We start from the raw sequence: 19,417 nt of genomic DNA, 5'->3' as shown, positions 1-19,417 counted from the left end.
GCCCAGAGTAACTCCTGAGTACCGCCAGGTGTGACCCAAAAACCAAAAAAAAATAGACATATCTGATAATGTTGATATATTATATTGCATATATATATATTTATATATATATATAATAAAATATAAATATATAATATATAAATAAATATACATATATATGTATATTTATTGCATATATAATTGCATATATAATATATATGCAATATAATATATACATATATATGTATAAATATATATGTATAATATATAAAATATATGTACTATAATATACAATACATTTATTTATGAAGGGGGCCAGACTGATATCAGAGCAGTTGAGTTATTTCTGAACTAAGAGCCAGGAGTAATCTCTGAGCATTGCCAGTGTGACTCCAAAACCAAAAGAATAAGTTATTTGTGAAGTCTGTCAAGTTAGAAAATGCAAAGATTTCATAACGCTATCTTTATCAGGAACCAGAGGCTTTCTATAATTCTGGAATATATCCGAAAAGCTTAGCTGAGCATTTTAAGCTGATAAGCTGAATGCATTTACATTTACAATAAGTACCAGCTCATGCAATTACCAATATTATTAATTAATACTATTTAGCACTTAATGTAACACTTGTCTCCTTCTAAAGGATTTGCAAACACTAGCTAATTAGAAGAATCAGGTGAAATGTGGCAGATTGTCTCACAAGAGTTGGGTGATGTCCCTCCTGATATAATTTTCACTTAGATTTGACAGTGTGGCTGCAATGCTGTGTTTTAATTATTGACAAGGCCTTAAATGTCACCACAGTGATAGATGATGTAACTCTACACACTACGGTCATTAAAACCCATCAGAATTTTAATATTTATTTTTATTTAGGTTTTTTTTTTGATGGTGGTGTTGAGGATCAAACCTAGTACCTCACATATGAGTTCATGTGCTCTACCATTGACCCACATCCTCAAACTTACACCTTAATTTTAAGATTTCCAGAGTTGTGACAAAACATGTCATATGCATAGTAGGAAGATTGCAAGAACAACTGTGTTGCTTCAGCTTTTGAATTCATTGGGTCCATTAAAGCAGAGAAATATTTAATTAAATCTCAGTCAGAATTTATGAAGACTATGTTGTATCCAAGAATAGAATTAGATATAAAGTACAAAATGTGGTTCTTGGAAGTGAGAGTGATAGCATAATGGATAGGGCCTTGTACATAGCTGACCCAGGCTCGATCTCCTGACCCACACCAGCAGTGATTTCTAAGCACAGAACTAGGAGTAAACCTTGGGTAATGCCATTAATGGCCCCAACACACACACACACACACACACACACACACACACACACACACACACACACGTCTGGCCCTCTGGGAGCTCCCAGTTTAGAAGGTGGCAGACATTCAAATCCATTTCGCATAGAAGTTTGTTTTACTTTCATTCTGCAAAGCTTGCCTTATTATTTTTGGAGAATATAACAGATCTAATGCAGAAAAATCAGGCAATGTAAAGAATGGTGTTTGTGAAGGGAAGCAACATATTGCATTAGCCACTATAAAAATTTTACTGAATTTGTCATGCTCATATTCACTTCTTCATGAATACATGTAAAAGGTGAGTGAGTTATGGGCTGGTTTCCAAAGATGGTAGGGAGGCAGAGACCACCAACACCAGGCAATTCACATCTTTAGCAGTACCTGATGGGACAGTGTCCAGATAAAGGGGCCAACAAATGGGAGAACCTTACAGCTCACATATGCTGGACATGAGAAGATTGACCATTGATAGCACATGGCAGTGGTAATTGTAAGTGGCTTTATGGTCAAATTTTTGAGTGTGTTTTTGAGTATTAGGTTTTTTGATCTCAGAGCCATTTGTTCTCCATCTTGAGTCATAGTGGGATTATCAGGGCTCTTTTAGAAATATGGGTGCATGGTTTCTACCCTAGAAATGTCAATTTAATTGGTCTGAGATGTGATAATGCATTGATGTTCTGATAAACTCTATTGGTGATCTGGGAAGGCAGGGTGGCATGTAGGACTATGCTCTGTGTCACTGGGAATGATTATAGTGCTGGTTGTGGAAAACCAGATACAGCCAGTAATGATTAGTTTTATATGTTAACCTGATTGGGATAAGTAAGGGTGGGTAGCATATTACCTGGCTATATATCTTAGGCTGCTTCTAGAAGAGAATAGCATTTTCAGTAGCAGATGGAGTAAAGATGGGTGAGTGACATCAGATCTATCAAGACCTAAAGTTCAAAAGACAGAAGAGAAAATGGAATTCACTATGCTTGAACTGAGGCATAGTCTATTCTCTAATGTTGGTGTTCCTGGTCCTTGAACTTTGAAACTCACATGTGTGCTTAGGCCATCAGTCTCTCTGTCCTACTATTTCAGACTCATATCAAACCACACCACCAACTTTCCTGGTTCTCAGTCTTGTAGATGTTGATTGTGGGGATTCTTGGGCTCCATAATATTCAAGCCAGATCCCCAGAATAGATCCTCCCCTATGTCCCTGAATATAGTCTCCTTTTTATCTGGAGAACTTTTGCAGTTACATTGACATTTTTTTAATGTGTGTACACACATTTGACATTCTTACTGTTTTTATTTTTGGGCAGGTGGCTGACAACTATCTTTTGAAGACCATGATAATGAACACTGGAAGGTTGGAGACATTGTCTGGAGTACTTGTCTTCCTGATCTCTTAATCAAAAACTGCCACAGACACTGAAGAATGAGCTAGAATAATTGAGGAGGGGGAAGCTTTTGTTCTGATAGGTAATTAGAAGTGTTGGTAAAACATCAAGAGCCAACTAGAACCAAAACTTCAGGGGATAGGAAACCTTTCCTGGCTCCGGATTCTCCATGTAATTCCTTTGCATTCTTGCTTTATTGATACAAAAGAGCTTCGTGGGCAGAAGCATTTCCTTTCTTGGTAGAAAATTTACTGGAGAGAACAAAATGTATGAAAGAAAAACATGTTTCCAAATGACTATTGGCAATATCCATATTCATTAACCCAGATTATGTTAATCAAAACTAGTTTTGGAAGCTCACTGCTGTTGTCTTTCCAAGATGAGCAATAAATGTGTGTTTGTGCTTTCCCTAGCACTTTAATTCAGGTTTCTCAAAAATACTTCACAGTTATAAATAAGGAAGTCTTGTAGGGCCTCAGAGAGAAAAGAGGCATCATTATGGTGTTTGTTGGTATGCTTGTGGGTTCAGTGGGCTCCAAGCATAATGAAGGTAAAAACAGGTTTGTGGAAATCTGAAAACAATTATGACTTAGGAGGTCACTGAGTAGGTAGGATAATAAAATTAGATTGTGGCTTTCCTCTGGAGGTGAGGAGAGGAAGGAGAGGAAGGCTAACAAAATTATAAACAGTCCCAAACCATTTTCTCTGATGGCAGTTGTCTGACCTCTGATGGCACATCTGGAGCAACAGGAAATATTGGCTGATAGAATCTGCCCCCTTCATGTGGTTAGATGGCTGTGATGGCTACAAAAATCTTGTAATCAATACCCCCAGCAAACCAAGAGTAGCCAGAGTACTAGGTGCATGTGGATGAGCCCCACCTTGTAGTTAGGATCTTTAGGAGGTTTGTGAAGTCTCCCCAATACTCTACCCTGGATACAGGCCTGATTTTTGCTTTAAAGCTTCTGTGGAGATTCTTGCTTCTGTTGATCTCCAAACTGGCTATATATGACTCTATATTTGTAGCTGACTATGGCTGTGCTTACTCCAACCATCACTGTCTCTACAGCATGGCTCAATGTGTGTGAATCCAGGGTTGGCCCCATCCTAACAGAATACAAGGTACTGACAGAACTTAACAAGCAAAAAAAAAATTAATCTAACCCCATCAAAAGATGGGGAGAAAAAAATAAACAGATACTTCCTCAAAGAAGAAGTACAAATGGCCAAAAGGCACATGAAAAAATACTTCACATCACTAATCATCAGGGATATGCTAATCAAAACAACAATGAGGTATCATCTCACACCACAGAGACTGACACACATCACAAAGAATAAGAACAATCAGTGCTTGCAGGGATCTGGGAAGAAAGGAACTCTCATTTACTGCTGGTGGTAATGTCGGTTAGTCCAGTCTTTATGGAAAACAATATGGAGATTCTTTAAAAGACTGGAAATTGAGCTCCCATATGATCCAGCTATACCAATACTGGGGATATACCCACGGAACACAAAAACACAATACAAAAATTTCTGCACATTTATATTCATTGCAGCGCTATTTACAATAGCCAGAATCTGGAAACAACCCAGATACCTTTCAACAGATGGATCGCTAAAGAAACAGGTACACATACTCAATGGAATACTATGCAGCCATAGGGAGAGATGAGTTCATAAAATTTTTCTATACATGAATGGACATGGAAACTATTACACTGAGTGAAATAAGTCAAAAGGAGAGAGATAGGATAGTCTCACTCATCTATGGTATTAAAGAAAAATAAAAGACATTATTGTAATAATACCCAGAGACAACAGAGATGAGGGCTGGAAGGACTGGATCAGGATATGGAGCTTACCACGAAGAGTGGTTAGTTCAGTTAGAGAATTAACTACACTGACAACTACACTAACTACACTAACAATGTATCATGACAATGGTAGTGAGGGAAGTAGAATGCCTGTCTGGAATAAAGGCAAGAAGTGGGGGAGGAGGGAAAGAGGGGGAATTGGTGGTGGGAATGTTGCACTGGTGAAGGGGGTGTTCCTTTTGACTGATAGTAGTTGGGTTTCAGAACTACAATCACGTTTGTAATCATGGTGCTTAAATAAAGATATTATTAAAAAATAAAATGGGTAAAGTAGATAAGTAAAAAAAATATGAGTAAATTCAGTCAAAAATCTGTGTTTTGGTAACTTTCTCCTATTGTCCTTAGTTGGATCCTCTATATCTCATAAAAAGCTGAGTTATTTATAGAAAATGTCTTTTAGTTTTTGTAAGTAACTAACATATCTCTTAAAGATATATTTTTCCCGGACTAAACAACTTCAACTTCTTTGGTGTTCAAAACTGTTATGTATGCTACAATTACTATATCAATCATTTTGACTCATATTTCTAAGGAAGGCTGTAATTTATCATGGTTGACATTTTGGACTCGACATTTTTGATCACTTTCACCATGTATATATATATGTGTGTATACATTCACTTCCTCAGTCATATCATCACATCATGCTGATGTCTAAAAACTCACTCAGATATATATTTGACTTTAAAAACTAGGGATCCTGATTTTCAGAGTGCTAATTTTCCAAGTTATGCTTAAAGTACTATTTGATCACCTACCATATTACTGTGTGAACTCATTTATAGTATCTAAGCTCAGATACAGCTAACTATACCTCTTTGTGAGATGTCTGGTAAGAGGAAGTTTGCATTTCTGACTGCTAGGTGCAAAGAAATACAATTCAGCTTTCTTTTCAGTGCTTTCAGTTTCTTGTTCTGTTTCAAAAAATTTGTTAAGTGAAGTAATTAGCTTTTGCTACATTAACAAATGGACTCAAATTTCAAACTGTTATGCTAAAATTTATCTCTCTGTGACTCTATTGTAGGCTATGGTTTGGTTTCCGATTTTTTCCTCAATTTGAAATTTGCTCCAAATGTCTTATTATTCTGAAATTCAGGCTAAAGGAGCAATCCCTACCTGACAAATGCTATTCTCCAAGGCATAGAGCAAGAACAGAGAACTGGTAAGACGTTCGATGCATGACTGCTTCTTTTTTTGGTTTTTGGGCCACACCCGGCGATGCTCAGGGGTTACTCCTGGCTATCTGCTCAGAAATAGCTCCTGGCAGGCACGGGGGACCATATGGGACACCGGGATTCAAACCAACCACCTTTGGTCCTGGATCGGCTGCTTACAAGGCAAAAACCACTGTGCTATCTCTCCAGGCCCTCATGACTGCTTCTTATTGGCACTGACTTTCATGGACTTTCCATTGGCAAAAGTAAATTAAATAACTAGATTCACATTAATGAAGTAATTTTTTTCCTCTCCATAGACAAATGAACCATATGGTAAAGGGTGAAGGTATCTCTCTCTCTCTTTTTTTTTTTTCGGGCCACACCTGTTTGATGCTCAGGGGTTAACCCTCCTGGCTAAGCACTCAGAAATTGCCCCTGGCTTGGGGGGACCATATGGGACGCCGGGGGATCGAACCGTGGTCCTGATCCTTGGCTAGTGCTTGCAAGGCAGACACCTTACCTCTAGCGCCACCTCGCTGGCCCCGAAGGTATATCTCTTTATTATAAAAGATGTATCATAGAAATAGCATTAATACAACTGGAAGCCCCCCTTTCCCCATCTAGATTGGGCAGAAGTCTATGTACCTTTGAGATTTAAACTTGAAGATGGTTGTGTTCATTTTCATACTTCCACAATCCTGTAAAGAAATACTCATTTCCTTTAAAGATATGAATTCAGAATTCAATCTGCATAGCAGAACAAAATAAAAAAAAGATGTGTTTATTAAAACACCACGATTAACAAGTCATTCGTAATACAGTTGTTTTGGGCATACAATGTTTCAGTACCAATCCTACCCATCAGTGTGAACTTCCCTTTTCAGTTTCATCCCCCTATCTCAGCCTGCTCACTTTGTAGGAACATACAAATTTGTTTCTGGGTGTACAGTAAATAGGGCACTTGCCTTGTATGAGGTTGACCTGGCTTCTATCTCCGGAATCTCATATAATCCTGAAGCACCACCAGGAAAATAATTCTTGAATGTAGAGCCAGAAGTCACTCCTGAGTATTTCCACGTGTGGCTACAAAACAAAACAAAGCCAAATTTATTTCATATTACTTACTCCAAGAAAACGTAAAAGAATAGCAAATGAATTATCAGAAAGTAAATCAATGAAAGTCAATTTTTGATGATTGATATACGATTTTAATCTATGTAAATAAAAATAAAATAATATAACACAGGGGCTAGAATGATAATGGTAAATGATAATGATAAAGGGCACTTGCCTTGCACATTAATAACCTGGGTTTAATCCCTGGCATCTCATTTGGTGCTCCTAGCCAACAGAAGTAATTCCTTCGTTAGAGCAAGGAGTAATTCCCAAGTATCACTGGGTATGGTCCCAAAACAACAAAAATACATTATAATATAATACCTACTTTCATAAGCTTTCAACTCTGGCTGAAAAAAAATATAGCACTAACTTTTATTTTGTACTTGGGTCTCATTGTAGTAGTAAGCGTATATTTCCTGTCAATAATAAAATTATTTAAAAATTCTTTGTCAATATATTTTATTTTTTAATAGGTTATAACAAATTCTTCTTTTTTCCATTAAAAACAAGCAAAACAAAAAGGACCAGAGAAAACAGAAGGCAGAGTGTTTGCTTTGGACATGGATGCTTTGAACCCTGGTTCAACCCCTGGTACCTCATATAGTATTCCAAGTTCAAGTATTTGTACAATGCTTAAGGAAACAAATTTGAAAACTTGTCCATTTATTTTAGAGCTTACAACTAGTGCCATACCAATGACCCAGCTTCATTGCTTTTCCTCTAATCTCTGCAGAGGCTCTTAATGGCCTCAAACTCTAGTAATGTCAGTTTATTTTTGTTTGTTTGTTTTGTTTTGTTTTTGGTCCACACCCAGCTGGGCATTCAGAGATTTCTCCTAGCTATATGCTCAGAATTACTTCTGGCAGGCTCAGGAGGATTATATGGGATGCTGGGGATCAAACTCAGATTGGCCATGCAAGGCAAATGTCCTACCCACGCTGCTATTGCTCTGGTCAGTTATGCTGGTTTTGTGCCTCATATATTTTTTATTTCTTTTTTTATTAATATCTTAATTTAAACATCTTGATTATATAAATATGATTATAGTTGGGTTTCAGTCATGTAAAGAACATCCCCTTCACCAGTGCAACATTTCCATCACCAAAATCCCAGATCTCTCTCTTTCCCACCTTACCCCCGCCTGTACTATAGACAGGCTTTCTACTTCCCTTATTCATTCACATTTTTATGATAGTTCTCAATGTAGTTATTTCTCTAACTGCACTCATCACTCTTTGTGGTGAGCTTCATGTTGTGAGCTGGACCTTCCAGCTCTCCTCTCTTTTGTCTCTGATAATTATTGCAAAAATTTCTTTTATTTTTCTTAAAACCCATAAATGAATGAGACTATTCTGCATCTATCTCTCTGCCCTCTGACTTATTTTACTCAGCATAATAGATTCATGTATAGGACTTCATCTCTCTTGGCGGCTGCATAATATTCCATTGTGTATATGTACCACAGTTTCTTTAGCCATTCATCTGTTGAAGGGCATCTTGATTGTTTCCAGAGTCTGGCTATTGTAAATAGCGATGCAATGAATATAGGTGTGAGGAAGAGATTTTTGTACTGCATTTTTGTGTTCCTAGGGTATATCCCTAGGAATGGTATAGTTGGATCATATGGGAACTCAATTTCCAGTTTTTGGAGGAATCTCCATATCACTCTCCATAAAGGTTAGACTAAACGGCATTTCCACCAGCAGTGAATGAGAGTTCCTTTCTCTCCACATCCCTGACAGCACTGCTTGTTCTCGTTCTTTGTTATGTGCGTCAATCTCTGTGGTATGAGATGGTACCTCATAGTTGTTTTGATTAGCATCTCCCTGATGATTAGTGATGTGAAGCATTTTTTTCATGTGCCTTTTGGCCATTTGTATTTTTTCTTTGGCAAAGTGTCTGTTCATTTCTTTTCCCCATTTTTTGATAGAATTAGATGTTTTTTTTTTTTCTTGTAAAGTTCTTTCAGTGACTTGTATATTTTGGATATTAGCCCCTTATCTGATGGGTATTGGGTGAATAGTTTCTCCCACTCAGTGGGTGGCTCTTGTACCTTGGGCACTATTTCCTCTGAAGTGCAGAAGCTTCTCAGCTTAATATATTCCCATCTGTTTATCTCTGCTTCCATTTTCTCCTTAAAGATGCCTTTAGTCTCAATGTCATGCTGTGTTTTACCTACGTGTTGTTCTATATATCTTATAGTTTCAGGTATGATATCAAGGTCTTTAATCTGTTTGGATTTTACCTTCGTAACAGGTGTTAGCTGGGGGTCTGAGTTCGCTTTTATGCAAGTGGCTAACCAGTTGGGCCAACACCACTTGTTGAAGAAGCATTCCTTGCTCCATTTAGAATTTCTTGCTTCTTTATAAAAAATTAGATGATTGTATGTATGGGGGCATTCTCTGAGTACTCAAGCCTATTCCACTGAACTGAGTGTCTGTCTTTATTCCAATACCATCCTGTTTTGATAACTATTGCTTTGTAATACAATTTAAAGTTGGGGAAAGAAATGCCTCCCATATTTCTTTTCCCAAGGGTTACTTTAGCTATTTGAAGGTTTTTATTGTTCCAAATGAATTTCAGAAGTGTTTGATCCTCTTCTTTGAAGAATATCATGGATATCTTTAGAGGGATCACATTAAATGTGTACAATGCTTTGGGGAGTATTGCCATTTTAATGATGTTAATCCTGCCAAGCCATGAGTAGGTTATGTGTTTTCATTTCCGTGTGTCAACTCTTATTTCTTTTTTTTTTTTTTTTTTTTTTTTTTGGTTTTTGGGCCACACCCAGTAACGCTCAGGGGTTACTCCTGGCTATGTGCTCAGAAGTTGCTCCTGGCTTGGGGGACCATATGGGACACCGGGGGATCGAACCGCGGTCCGTCCAAGGTTAGCGCAGGCAAGGCAGGCACCTTACCTTTAGCGCCACCGCCCGGCCCCGTCAACTCTTATTTCTTGGAGCAGGGTTTTATAGTTTTCTTTGTATAGGTCCTTCACGTCTTTAGTCAAGTTGACTCCAAGATACTTTAGTTTGTGTGGCACTAATGTGAATGGGGTTGTTTTTTTTTAATGTCCATTTCTTCCCTATCATTATTGGTGTATAAAAAAGTCATTAATTTTGTAGTCTGTGTGGCTTATATCTTAAAGGATGGTTTGAAGCTAGGCTGGTCCATCTTCCTCTCCTCTTCTTTGTACTTCCTAAAGTCCTGACAGCTACTCCCACAATCCAGAGCTTTTGTCATGTCTGTGCATTACACCAACACCATAGATTCATCCACCTCTAGAGAGGCCCAAGTAGCAACAAAACCTCTAGGACATACCAGTCTCATAACTGATCTCATCAGGGCAGTCATTGGGCTCCCATGAACTATCAGTGTTACCATATGAGATAATGAGCTCAGCTCCGCAGATATTCATATAAATATGTGTAAACTCAGCTGCACAATACTTCCATAGTTCTAACACTAACACTCCTGTAGGAATATACCAAATTAAATGTGAAATTACCATAGAAGACACATAAACTCAACAAACAAAACCAATAATAAGAAGCTCAATTCACAATATATAGCTCAGGAGACTTTCAGACAATGACCTAACAACCCCATGATGAGATATGACAATTTTCACATAAGTATTTTTTTCTCAATAATTCCATTACCATTTAGCTCTGTCAAGTAATATTAAGTAAATTATTTGTACTTATCAAGGGGATGTTTTGGGAGGTTGGGAGACTGATAATAAGGAGGAATGTTACACTGGTGGTAGGATTGGTGTTGGGATATTGAATGCCAGAAATGCATTATGAGAAACTCTGCAAACACAATGTCTAATATAAATAAATTTAATAAAATATTATTTTTCTTTGGACTTTTTTTATTTTAGTACAATGTGTCTTAAACTTTTCTTAGTCTATTTTTACTAAGATACTTCTGGCCTCTTGGATGACTGTAATGTGTCTGTAATAATCAAATCTAGGAACTTTCTTTTTATGATTTCTTTTACTATTATGTTTTCATTAAATTCATCTCCTTGTTATTCAGGCACTCTAATGGTTATATATTGTTCCCTTCAGTTAATATCATAATTCTCAGGTATACTGTTCATTTCTTTAGACTATTTTTCACCTTATGATTTTTTTATTTTAGCAGTTTTCATGATCTCATCTTGGAACTTCTTGGTCTGACTCAGCTGCTCCTAATCTGTTGTTGAAAGCTTCTATTTAGGTTTTTTTTTTGTTTTTTGTTTTTTGGGCCACACCCGGTGATGCTCAGGGGTTACTCCCCTGGCTATGCGCTCAGAAGTTGCCCCTGGCTTGGGGGGCCATATGGGATGCCGGGGGATCGAACTCGGTCCATCCTAGGCTAGCGCAGGCAAGGCAGACACCTTACCTCTAGAGCCACCGCCCGGCCCCATATTTAGTTTTTAAATCACCTATTATACTCTTCATTTCTGCTTGTAGTTTTCTCATTTCACCACTCATTCTTCTTCAGTGTTGTGTTTTTGAGTACTTGTGTTATTTTTTCTTTGATCTCATTAAATATACTCACAGTGGTGTCACTCAAGTTAATGTCTGAATAGTTACTGACTTTTTGGTGCTGGTTGAGTCCTCTGTGTTCTTGTTTTTGCTTATTGAGTTTAGTGGGCTTCCCCACCAGGTGTGCTGTTATTAGTGTGACATTAGAGCTGCTCAGCAGCTGAGTAAGCATCTGGGTCCTTCAGGAATGTTAAAACTAGTCCTTTTGCCATATATAGTAGGTGTGGATGTTGCAGAACCTAGTCAGAAAGAAAACTTTGAAAATCTTATAAAGATAATTAATCCTTATCTGTCTGGGACAATGTTTATGGCTTAAAAATTCCCCTTTTCTTTCCCTTGTTTTTCAACACACTGGGGGTTGAGAATATTATTTGTATATGTTTTTTGGCAGACACTGGTAGTCTTCTTCACAGATTGTCTGGCATGTACTTAGGGGGAAAAATCAGAAGTTTATAAACTCAGAAATGTATCTCCTTTCTGCAATGCCTTTGGGTGGAGAAGAGCACAACCTGATGTCACCTCCCCTCTTACTGCAGCGATCCAAGGTTTAAGCTCTCAGATCTCACTACTATGATATGTACATGGTTCAAAATCAGAGATCAGGGAAGTAAAATCCTGTCTTACCTATCAGATTTCCTTGTTTTTGGTAGTATAAGAAATTAAGGGTTTTATTTACTTATTTTTTTAAAATTTTGAGGGGTTGGGCCACACAATGCTATTCAAGGGGTTGCTTATGGATTTTCACTCAGGAATAACTCTTGATGGTTATGAATGGGATGGTTACATATGGAATGCTATTTCTCCAGCCCCAACTTCTGCTATTTTAATACTACCTGTATGGATTTAATACCACCTGTATGGATTGGCTTGTGGTCCCCTACTCTGCCTTCAAAGACAATATATATATATATATATATACACACTGAAGCCTCTCTTTTTTTTTATCTCTGTTTCCCTCTGCTAAAAATTCCTCTTATTCCACAAGATCCATTTAATCCAGGATAATCTCCCCATCTCATGATCTTTAGTTTTATCATCTCTTCATAGTTCCTTTTATTTTGCCCCCAAATAAAAAAATCAAAGCAAAACAAGATAAACAAAACAAACAAATAAAAAACAAAAGCTAGTCTTTTTACCTTTTAAGATTATATAGATTCTAGAAATCAAGATGAAAACATCATTAGGGAATCATTTTTCAGTTTGCACACTTTCTAAGAATTTCTCTTTAGACATATTTCCACATCTCCACACTCAATGGTAAACTAACTTATTATTTTATTGAAACAACTTGAATTGGTCGATTTCTGAATATTCTATCCAAAATTCCGAGCAGGGCTGTGGCAAAGCCACATACCGGGTGAAGTTAGAGTTCTGTTCTCCTTGTGTCAATGTCTTCCGGAGAGAGTTGAGTTGCCTATATTTTCTCTGTATTATGTATTATCATCATATAATGCTCTTTAATTTTTTGAAGATAAAATTAGATTTAAATTTTATGCATGAAAGTAGCAGGCAAGCAGGAAAGCATCATGAGAATAACCTGTCTGTGGAGCTTCAGGATCCACATGTGAGCTGATGGGCTAGGAGTTGCACCTAGTGCCTCTACCCTGTAAACTACTAAGAGATGAGCATGCCAAAGTGTGGGGTGGGGCAGTGGTCCAACAGGGAACCCCCTCATGGTGTATCTTTTAAGCCTCAATGCTGTATATTCAATGAAAGCAATGAATATAAAGAGGAGCACAAACCAGGTTTTTAACTAAATGGTCTATAATGCTCTTTATTTAAAATATTTTACTTTAGGCACCATGACTTACAATATTGATAATGGCAGGGTTTATGCAAAAAAACATTTCAGCTCTGTACTCTCTACTAGAGTCAGTTTTCTTCTATCATGTCCCCGTGTTTATCCCTCCATCCTCCACCCACTCCTGGAATTTAGGGAAGGGCTCAGGGTGTTTTTATGTTCTTGTACACCCTTCCCAGTGACTTATTCTTAAAGGAAATTTCCCCATCTCCATTTAGAGAAACATAAATATTTCTGAAGTCTCCTATATATGTTTACCCACATTATCAATGAGCTGGATTCTTCAGAGTTGCTCAGAAAAATCAGCATCAACTCCCCCTAGATGCACTAAATAAATCTGTCCATGTCAGAAGCTCCTTCACCAATTAGTACTTGCGATTTGAATAATTTACTTTGTGCTTTGAGTTTAGAGCTCCTATTTGAAATTACTTTTGTTTTCTCTGTTCACTGTGTCTTAACCCCTGTAACAGACCTCTTTTGTACTTTGTATTCAGTTATTCATGAGGTTGGCCACCTGTTTCTTTGAGATTCCTCCCACCAGTCCCAAGGGAATTTCTACTCTTCTAAAGAGTCTGAATTTTCAGTCAGATCATTTTAATCAAAGCTTTCAAGTTTTTTGTTTGGTTTTGTTTTTGGACCACACCCAGTGGCACTCAACGGTTACTCCTGGCTCTGCTCTCAGAAATCAGTCCTGGCAGGCTTGGGGATTCCTATGGGATGCTGGGGATCAAACCTGGATCTGTCCCCAGTCATCTGTGTGCAAGGCAAATACCCGACCGCTGTGTTATCACTCTGGCCCCAAAGCCTTCAAATTTTGAAAATTACTGCTTTTATGTGATATAGCAATAAACCAACAAATAGATGGACTTGAATTTTATAGATGATACATGATAAGTTCTTAACCAAGTCTAACTCTACACCCCAACCCCACTCCACACTTGGTGTGTTCTAATCTCAACACACATGATCTATTTCAGTGAGTTAGAGCATCTAGTAAATATCTAGAACACTATAGATAGAAACAGAAAGAGGTTCCTGATTTCCAAGAGCATCCAGGATGAGCGGTGTAGCAATAAAGTGAGCAATGAAAGAGAGAGACATAGAGAAGAAAAACATCTGCCATAGAGGCCTGCTGGGTGGGGACAAGAGGGAGGGAGGGAAGAAAACTGGGACGTTGGTGATGGGAAACATGTACTGGAGAAAAGATGAGTGTTGGAACATTCTATGACTGAAACTCAATCATGAAAAACTTACGTATCTCATGGTGATTCAATTAAAATTTTTATTAATTAAAATTAAATTTATTTTTTTAAAAGATGAGTCATCAGACAGATACTGCCTTTCTCCCCACTAACTGCATTAATTTTGCTTTGAGCTTTTGTCATTTTCTCCACCAATTTTCCCTTTGATATTCTTAGGGCTTCAGTATTGATTCAGTCCTTAAATGTACTAGCCATTTTTGTTCTCCTTTTTATTTCTTATGGGACCCTAAAAAAGATTTTATTTTTAAATTGCCTTGCATAGATTGTTACATACTTGAGGTCTGGGATCTCCTTAAAACCCTCCAAAGAGTTTGCACTGCAAAGAAAATTAAATTCAAACTTTTCACTATTTCCTGGAAGAGTTCTATTCAATCTGTGTTTGATTTCATCTCAGTATCCGTCTCATAACTCTTTCCCTTTTTTTGTCAGCCTTACCAAACATTTTTCTTTCTTTCTCTCAATTTTTTTTCTTGAAATGCATTCAACTTTGTTATTTCAGGGCTTTTGCTCTTATTTTCTGGAATCTCGACTCAGTTCTCTGCATAACTGTATCCTGTTATAATTCCAATTATAATTCCAGTCTTAGCTGCGATGTTACCTATGACCACTTGAGCTAAACTTAGTATCCCAGTATTTGTTTTCTCATCTTCTGTCAATCTCTCATATTTCTCCCCCAAATTATTTATTTCTGAGTAATTTTCCCATCCACACCATGCTTTAATTGTACTTGCCTATATTCTCCCTGTGGATGGAAAACTTATTTGAGGTGATATTCTGCCCCCAACCAAAAACTAAAGCAAAACAAGCCAAATCAACCAACCAACCAACCAACCAACCAACCAACCAACCAACCAACCAACCAACCAACCAAACAACCAAACAAACAAAAAAACAAGGTTACATAGATTCAAGAAATCAAGATAAAAACATCTTTGGGGAGTCATTTTTCAGTCTGCACACTATTTTGTATTATTTATACTATGTATATATTTTGTAGTTGTTTTTTATTTCTACTTAGTGATCACCTTTTTTTTTGGTTTGTTTTTTGGGCCACACCTGGCGGTGCTCAGGGGTTACTCCTGGCTGTCTGCTCAGAAATAGCTCCTGGCAGGCACGGGGGACCATATGGGACATCAGGATTCGAACCAACCACCTTTGGTCCTGGATCGGCTGCTCGCAAGGCAAATGCCGCTATGCTATCTCTCCGGGCCCAGTGATTACCTTTTTTAAAAATAATATATTTATTTAAGCACCATGATTACAAGTATGTTTTAGTTATAAAAAAAATAAAGAATATCCCCCTCACCTTGCAACCTTCCCATCACCAATGCCCATCATATACCTCCTCCTCATCCCATGACTGTATTTGAGACAGGCATTCTACTTTCTCACTCACTACCATTGTCACGATAGTTGTCAGTGTAGTTATTTCTCTAACTTCACTCACCACTCTTTGTGGTAAGCTTCATATTGTGGGCCTTCTCATCTCTATTGTCTTGGGTATTATTAGAATACTGTCTTTTATTTTTCTTAAATCCCACACATGAGTGAGACTACTCTGTGTCTGTCTCTCTCCCTCTGACTTATTTCACTCAGCATAATAGTTTTCATGTCCATCCATGTATAGGAAAATTTCATGACTTCATTTTTCCTGACAGCTGCATACTATTCCATTGTATATATGTACCACAGTTTCTTTAGCCACTTATTTGTTGTTGGGCATCTGTATTGTTCCCAGATTTTGACTATTGTAAATAGTGCTGCAATGAATATAGGTGAGTCTGCACACTTTTTAAGAACTATCTCATTGTTCAAATCCTCAGTGATCAGAGCAGTAATTGGTACAAGTAGATAAATATTTGTAGAAAGAATATTCCTTATCAGCATTAAAGAGAGTATTTGGCATAAAATCATCCTTTATAAAAAGCTCTCAATAGCATTTTGAGACTGATTATAATATAAAACAACTTCCTATATTAATTAAGTTGGGCATAAAAATTACAGGTCAGAAAACCTTGACATCAGGGGCCGGCGAGGTGGCGCTTGAGGTAAGGTATCTGCTTTGCAAGCGCTAGCCAAGGAAAGATCGCGACCGAGGTTCGATCCCCTGGCATTCCATATGGTCTCCCAGAAGCCAGGGGGCAATTTCTGAGCAATTAGCCAGGAGTAACCCCTGAGCATCAAACGGGTATGGCCTCAAAAACCAAAAAACAAAAACAAAAACAAAAAAAAAAACAAAAAACAAAACAAAAAAAAACACCAAAAAAAACACCTTAGACATCTTTGTTCCTATTACAAATTAGAAAATTCTTTGATTCTATTACACATTAGAAAACTCTTTTTGTCATTCAATGCTTTCATGGGTCCCTTTGGGAAACTAAATTATCTATATAAATAAGTATATATGTTATCTAAAATTTTATCTGTTTATATTAATTAAGTCAAGGGGGAAGACTAAATAAAACCCCAATATTATATTATAAGATATTTTATATTACAATACAAAACTCTAGCTAAGAGTTGTACTTTTAATGAAATGGAAATGCTTCATGTAGCTCCTTAAAGGTTTTAAACTCTTTTACCTAATAAATATGATAAATCCTTTCTCAGTTATAGCATAGGCCTTTAGAAAAAAGGTATATATTTCAGTTGCTTCTTTAATTTTTTCCCCTCATCTGTAGAAAAACAGCAATGACTTTGATCATATCCCCTTGGCAGTCTGGGGATATGACCTGTTTCTGAAAATGGAGATGTGCTTTGCTCTGTGGGAACATTGTTCATTTCTAGCTTCTGAGTCTACTTGGAAGATGACACTTATGTGATTTTGTGAGGTTACAGGTTCTTAAGGGACAGACTCTGGCTACAGAGGCCAAAAAACCCCTGAGCACCGCCGGGTGTGGCCCCAAAACAAAAACAAAAACAAAAAACAAAAAACAAAAAGAAATTGCAAGCTTATGGACAAGAGCTGTCATATCAAGTCATATTAAACTAGGAATATAAAATGAAAAAATGAAAAAATTAAAAAATTTCTTTATGAAGATAGACTCCTTTCCTATTATGTCTTTTTAGGGCATCTGAAAGATAGAAGAGCATATTTCAGTGTCAACAGCTTTAACACACAATGGAATACTTGATTTCACCTGGGGAATTAATTTTATTTACTTTTGTTTTGGAGTCACACCATCAGTGCTCAAGATCACTTCTGCAGTATTTAATCCTGGGTGGTGATAAAACTGAGACCAGCTCCATGCAAGGCAAATACCCTGTTTACTGTGCTATCTCTTTAGCTCCTTCCTGGGGACTTTCAAAATGCATCTCCAATCTACAAATTCTTGACTGAAAAGTGCTTCCTATCAAGCTGTTGAAGAAAAAAAAATTTCAGACTGAAAGCTCTTATGTTTGAATGTGTTCCCTTATTGAGCACAATAAGGAGCAATTGTTAACATAAATATATAATAATAGGAACAATTTATTCACTATCACACATATTTAAAAAACAAAAGATAAAAATTTTATTTAGTAATGTGACAAGGGTTTTAAAAAGATACTTGAGAGCTAGACTGGGGCAATGAGAATCCTGACAGATTCTCTGGAACCTTGAGCAGAGTAGTGGCCTCACTGATGGAGTACAAGAAATCAGGCCATCTATTATTGCAGCAGCTGCAAGTGTGAAAAGGGTTTATCTTATGAATATGGACAAAACTAAAACTGCAGAGAGCAGAATCCGTTCAGGAATCAGAAAGGAAGAAGGCAACGAAAAGACAGTGAAGTAAGAAAGCTCCTGGCCCTTTTGAAAAGCAGCAGAGAAAAAAAAGAAACAATTTTGAATGTGTTCTTCTGAGAATATAAACCAGAGATATATGCCAGCTTTTTTTTTTTTTTACTATAGATTATGAACCAATAATTGTCAAAAATACAGCTAAGGTGTGTATTCCCAGAGAAGTAAAGCAGAGTGCCCAGACTACCCAAACTGGAGATTTCCTAGAAATAGTCATGAGCTAAGACAGATAGTTCAGAGAGAACAGGAAATTGCAAGCTTATGGGCCCGGAGAGATAGCACGGCGTTTGCCTTGCAAGCAGCCGATCCAGGACCAAAGGTGGTTGGTTCAAATCCCGGTGTCCCATATGGTACCCCCATGCCTGCCAGGAGCTATTTCTGAGCAGACAGCCAGGAGTAACCCCTGAGCACTACTGGGTGTGGCCCAAAAACAAAACAAAAAAAAAATTGCAAGCTTATGGACAAGAGCTGTCATATCAAGTCATATTAAGCTAGGAATATAAAATTAAAAAATTAAAAAATGGTACCAGGTAAGCTTATTAACTATATGCAAAAACCACATGTAAAATCCTTACATTGCATAACACATAAAAGTTAATTCACAATAAATTAAGACCTTGATAGAAACCAATCTATAATACATGAAAAACCAAAAAAAAAAAAAAAAAAGAAAGAAAAGATGGGGAGAAAAATATATTTAAAAGTGGAAAACAAGAACCTAAATAGACACTTCACTAGATAAGACTTACAGATGGCTAATAGGCATATAAAAAAGTGTTCTCATCACAGATATCAAATAATATGCAAACCAAAATGACTTCACACTAGTGAGAATGTAGAACTAATTATAATATGAAAAAAAAAAACGTTCACTAATTGTTGGTAGTACTGACATCTAGTTTTGTCTCAATAGAATACCAAAAAATTGGGGCCAGAGAGAAATACAACAGAGAGAGTTTGCTCTGCACGTGACTGATCCAGGTTCTTTCCCAGATGTCACATATGGCCCCAGAGCACCACCAGAAATAATTCCTGAGTTCCAAACCAGGTATAATCCCTGAGAGTGCAGGATATTGCCTATCCCTACACAAATAAATAAAAAGAAACCCAAAAAATTAATGAACAGTTCTTTCAATTCCTTGGCATTTATTCTAAAAACATAGAATCATTAATTTGCAAATATATATACACACTTATGTGTAT

This window comes from Suncus etruscus, chromosome 6 (genome assembly GCF_024139225.1).
Source record: "Suncus etruscus isolate mSunEtr1 chromosome 6, mSunEtr1.pri.cur, whole genome shotgun sequence".
In the NCBI taxonomy this organism is placed as follows: domain Eukaryota; kingdom Metazoa; phylum Chordata; class Mammalia; order Eulipotyphla; family Soricidae; genus Suncus; species Suncus etruscus.
Note: the sequence above shows the minus strand (reverse complement) of the source record.